Genomic DNA, 5,872 nt, shown 5'->3' on the forward strand with positions numbered 1-5,872 from the left:
CTGCAGGCTCAATTAATCAAGTCTGCCATGAAGCGCTGGATTTCTGGCATGCCGAAGCAGCGAAAGATATGTGTATAAATGCTCTTTGTGACTCACTAGCCAAATGTGGCTCCTAGCTGGCATTATGACATCAAAATCCATCTCAGCCAGTCTGCAGCATCTCCCTCCCTCCCTCCCTGTCATGTGCATGTTGACACCTCATTCACTGAGATCTAAGGAAGGGGAAGTCATACCAAGCAGAGCACATGTTTGATGGTGAGAGGTGCTCACCTCCACCTCAAACTGAGCTGCCCAGCGCAGTAGCCTGGGAGCTGCCCTTGTCTGTGAAGATGGAGGCAAAAAAGGCACATCAGCCTTTTCTGCATCCTCTGTCACAAGGTTGCCTCCCCCATTCAGCAAGGGACCCACACTTTCCCTGATTCTCCTCTTGCTACTGACATAATTTTGGAAACCCTTGTTACTCTTCACATCCCTTGCTAGCTACAACTCCAGTTATGCTTTGGCCTTCCTGACTTCATCCCTGCATGCCCGAGCACTCTTCCCTATTTATTTGTGCAAGTTTCCACTTCTTATAAGCTTCTTTTTTGTGACTTAGTTTACTGAAGAGTTCCCTGCTAAGCCAAGCTGGTCTTCTGCCATACTTGCTAGTCTTCCTGTGCATCGGGATAGTTTGTTCCTGCATCCTATATATTTTGTCATTTGATTTGGGGTTTTTCATCATGGAAAATTAGAGCTTCTTCTGCCCCTCTATTACCAGGACGTGGATCCAGCTGTAGTTGCCTACCCCCCTCAACTGCTTTGTGGTATTGAACAGCCATGATATGCTGTTGTCCCTCACACCGAAGCCACAGCCCCCCCAGCCTTACTGGTGCCCCTCGCTCCCTGCCTACCACCCACTTGTTCCATCCCGGCAGCAGCTTCCCCCATGCACCAGGATGTAGGTCTAACTGTGGCTGTCCCCCCTGCTGCTTTGTGGCACTGAGCAGCCCTGACATGCCAGTGCCCCCGCCCATGCCATTGTGCCTCACTCCTAAGCCACATCTCTCCCAAGCCTGCCAGTGCCCCTCACTCCAGACCCACAGCCCCTGCCTACCCCCATTTACTTCCTACTGGCATCAGCTTCCCCAGTTGTGTTTGTGGGCAAGTGTTAGGGAGGTGCATAGTTTGTAGGGGGAGTGTGGATATGGGAGTATGTGGGGGATTGTGAAGGAGTGTGGGAGGGTGGGGGTAGAGGTGTAAAATTTCCAGAAATTTTGAAGCCATGGGGAAAAAAAAAAAAAAATTTCCTTTCGAAAAAAATGGAAATTTTGGGGAAAATTCAAATATATGCAATGCTTATTTTCTTAGCACCCTTTACAGATCTAACTTCACTTTGCTACTTTAAGAACATAAAATGTATTATGTATAACTTGGTTTGCTCATAAAATTATCATGTTTGGTATTTTTATTACATTTAAAAGTATATTTTATTCAGACTGTGCGGGCCGGGAGCAATCCGGGCCCTTTTTCGCGCCGCGCGGGCTGTGGCCAGCAGCCCGGGCATGGTGGGTCGGAGAAAACAGGCGACACGTTAGAATTAGGCACGGACGCTTAATGGTTGATTCAAGATTGTTTACTTACACCGAAGATGGTCGCGCTGTAGGCTGGACAGTTTCCCAGGCACAGCTCCGTTTAAATCCTCGTTTGAGGACTCAGACAATATTCGGATCACTCCCATGGAGTTGTCGAGGCTCCGTGGATCCTTTTGCGCGCAGGGAGAGGGATACGTCGAGGATTGCGAACGGCAACGGGGAGAGGCTGATCAGACCCCTGTTGCCTGCTTGAAATGCACTGGGTCCGATAGGCTCTGCAGCGCTTAGAGATCTTCACACAGCATGAAGTCTCCTCCTCCTGGTGTTCGTGGAGTCCTCCAACTTGGGCGGAAACTACTCAAGCCTTTTATACGGCTAGCAAGCCAATCACTAGCCGCCACGTGTGAATAATTTAGAACTGGCCAATAATGGGACCCAAATCTACATAGGGACTCTTTGCAAAGTGCATTTCTGTGCTGCAAAGAAGAAATGCACACTGCAAAAAAAGCTACAAATAGGTGGGAAAATAATTCAGTGGTGCCAAAGCGCGCGTGCGCACACACACAAAAACAAAACAAAACAAAAAAACAAACCACCACACCTTTGGGTTCTGACAGACAATAATTACAAATTTACTAATTGAATTTACTTTAAATTGTTTTTAATTTTTGTTACAAATGGAGCTACAAGCTGCTGAACTCTAAGGAACCTAGCATCTCTTAGTTTTTGCCAGTTTATGAGAAGCAGGCAAAAATTAAAGTTAAAAATAGAAGAAACCATTAACCACCATTATAGCAAAACAAAGTTATTATTTATTCTGGACTTAGTCTCCTCCACAGTGCCAAGCAGATGCAGAAAGCACTTTTTTAGAAAAGGAACTGAGAAAAAAGAAAAAAAAACCCTGCAAGACTCATTGAATACAAATTTTGCTACATGAAACTTTGTCTGATCAGTCTAATTTTCTGAGCTATCACTGTTAGCAGTTTCTGCTTCTTCTGGTCCTTCATTTTTATCTTCTTCATGGACTTATGGAAACTGAAGGTTTGTCTGGATTGAGACAAGCTTCTCTACTCTTTCACATATTAGTTTATTTCTTGATTTGGTGTAAGTAGTTCCAAACATAGATCAGTTTCTTTCACATGCTGCAGAAGATGGAGGAATCTGAAGCAGGTGAGAAGCAAGAGGAGTCAGAGGCTGTGTTGTGCAAAGGCCTTACCACCATGTTGCAGGAGGAATATCCTTGGCAGAGTCCCAGACTGCATTCCTGGACCAAATACCTGAAGATGTTCTGTACTCTGCAACATTTGTAAGTTCCTTTCCAACATCAAGTCCTAAGTGTGTTGCTTATTTTGTAATCTAGTCAAATGCAGTAGCAGTGCTATCATCATTAACATTTCTGCCTTTGAATCTTAGATCCAGATTTGCAGCAGCATGAATTGATTGGCAACAAAATTCTTTCCATCTGTTAATAAAGTCTTTCACTTTTCTTTCTTCTGTACTTGTAAGCGGAGATACACTTAGATTCTCAAAAACAGTTGATTTTATCTGGGCCATGTGGTAAGGAATGTCTGACAAAAGTGCACTGTCTGATTCAGACGCAGTGACTGGTGAAGAAAATGGGTTTAGAATCTTCAGGGAGGTCTGCAGCTGCACCCAGAAGACATCCTCATCAAGTACAGTGTTCCTTACACTTCTGGGTACTTTAAGATCCTCAATTGTTACTGTTTCTTGGAGAACTTCTTTGTTTTTTAGTAAACTTTCAAATGAGATCACCACTCCACCCCATCTAGTTTTACTGCAGAGTTTGAGTGTCACTATTTTATTCTTTGCATTCTTTTCTTCCTGCTTCCTCTTAAAGACTGTAGCCACAATGAGTAGCTTTTACATGTTTTATAGCTTATTTTGCTCTTCAATAGATCTTTTGCAGAGTGTCCAACTTCATGATGTCATTAAGAAGCAAGTTTAGCCCATGGGATGCACATCCTATTGCAGTAGTATGTGGATATTTATCCATTATGATCTCGCATGCTGTTTTCATGTTACTTGCATTGTCAGTCAGCAAAGCAAATACTTTACCGCTCCCAATCTTCTGTAGGACTTCATATATTTTGCTACTGATATACTCTGCAGTCTGCCTGTTCTCTCCTGTTTCAGTGCTTCTGTAAAAAACTGGCTGAGGTGTTATCACAAAGTTTATGATTCCTTCTCCCTGACCATTTGTAAGTACTGCAAGACACAGTGCTTTGTTGATTTTTTCCTTGCACAGATCGCATTGCACCTTCATATTCGGACTCTAAAAGAGGCTTGCCCAAAGAATGTCTGCTGGGCAAATGGTATGATGGTCTTAGTAATTTAAAAGCTTCTTGCCAGTATGCATTGTCAGTTATGGACAATGGCATCCCAGAAGAATATACTGCTCTTGCAAGAGCTTGGTCAATTTTTTCCTGATCTTCAGGTGTCATCTTGTCTACAAAGTTAGCTATTGATAGGCTTTTGTATACAGTTGGTTGCAATATTTGGTTACTTGAGGATGTTGATTGGGCAACTCTTTGTGATGCTGGTGTTATAGAAGCAGCAGCAGCAGGACTTCTGGATCAAGAATGTTGGAAAGAGCTACTTTCACCTTCACCATTATGATCTACCTCCTCCTCACTTATACCCATGAAGGATTATTTAACGTTTGCAGGACACTTCTTACATGCAAGGATGTGCTTGGTCATCCTAGTAGCATTTGGAAATGCATATTTTATTTGACAGTATTTGTGAATCACATTTTTTTCTCAGAATAACTTGCAGTGTGGAAATGCATCCATATGCTAGAAGTTGGTTGCACCATTTTGTTGAGGGAGAAAAAAGAAAAATGTAATTTCGTGGCTAGCTTGCATATATAAACATTAAGCTACAGCATGTACACATTTAGTAATGGATGGAGGAGAGGCCACCTCAGAGTTAACTGTGAACAACTTCCCTGCCCTGCAGGCCTCACCTCACTGCGAAGGTTGGGTGGTTTGTCACAAAAATCAGATTAGTAGGAATTCAAGTATGAATTACATAGGTTATGAAAATATACTAATGCAGCTAAAATATAGTTTAATATACTGTATTCAGAGAAATTTAAACTCTTACCTTTCAAGAAAGGCATATACTTCCAGCTCCTTTGTGCTGCTTCTGTACATCTCAAGGTCACAGGGCCAGGAGGAGGCAGGTTCCTTCCAACTCCAAAACCTTTAGACTTGCTCTGTATCCTCTCCTGAGGCTTTTGAGCAAGCAGGGCAATAAGCTCCTGGTTTCTAATCTCTACAGGAACGAATGGATACTGCTGCCATTGTCCACTCCCAGTCCTTTGAGGCCTAATCAGGAGGATAGGAGCAGATCCACCAACCTCTAGATCAAAAGTCAACAATAGAAGATGTCCACAAGCAAATAAGGCACTGAATCCTTCTTCCTTCTCTTGTGAAAATGGCAGTGCCCTCTGGGGGCAGAAATGCATCCTGCTCTTGCATTTGAGCGTTGTACTGCGTGTCCTTGGTATACAGGAATTGTAATGGTCTGATACCGTAGATAGTCTTACATAAAAGTCTTCCTATTGCGTAGTTATTAGAAAACATTTTGGGGGAGTAAAGGGTAGCAATATATGAACACCTTGTCTTAAACATTTTATCCATCATTCTAAAAGAAAATATTTCATAAGATTTTCAATTGTTTTTTCAATTGTTCCAAAAATTTTCAATTTTTCCAGAAAAAAACCAAAAAAAGGCCTCAGGAAAAAATGGAATCAAAATGTTTTTCTCCTGAATTTTTCTGTTTTTTTTCCAGGTCTTCACATCTCTAGGTATGGGTGCATGTGTGAGGCTTGTAGGTGGGTGTGAGCCCCCCTGCCACACATCTTTCCCCTGCCATGGTGTACAGACCCCACTGCTGCTGGCTCAGTTGCAGCAGGCAGCGGGCCCTCGGTGTGCTCATGGTTGCAGCAGCCCCCAGCAGCGCATGCATCTGGCTGAGTCCTAGGGGCTGTACCTGCTGGCACAGAGCCAGCCCAGCTCAATGACACAGACTGGGAGCTGTACCATCAGGCCTCCAGGTGGAGCTTCCAGCACTCCAGCGGGAAACCGCCCATGGTGGCACAGAGCCCTCTCGGCTTGATGTTGCACAACTCCTGTCTGCATGTGCGTCTTCCTGCCCGGCCCGATGGTACACAGCTTCTGGTCCATGTGCCATTGGGCCAGGCCGGCCCTCTGCGTGGGGCTTCCCATGAACACCTCCCTGCTCCCTCAACTCCCACCCACACACCCCCACCCTGC

The 5,872-nt window shown here is 44.2% G+C and overlaps 1 non-coding gene across 1 annotated transcript; it reads right to left on the minus strand.

Moving 5' to 3' along the window:
- Window positions 1-261: 261 nt before the first annotated feature.
- LOC112551380 lies at window positions 262-376 on the minus strand. The gene has a single exon (XR_003095675.1). It is a non-coding gene; the product is annotated as a small nucleolar RNA SNORA17 (small nucleolar RNA).
- Between the last annotated feature and the right edge of the window lie 5,496 nt (window positions 377-5,872).

The sequence above is a fragment of the Alligator sinensis genome, unplaced genomic scaffold (genome assembly GCF_000455745.1).
Source record: "Alligator sinensis unplaced genomic scaffold, ASM45574v1 scaffold21_1, whole genome shotgun sequence".
In the NCBI taxonomy this organism is placed as follows: domain Eukaryota; kingdom Metazoa; phylum Chordata; order Crocodylia; family Alligatoridae; genus Alligator; species Alligator sinensis.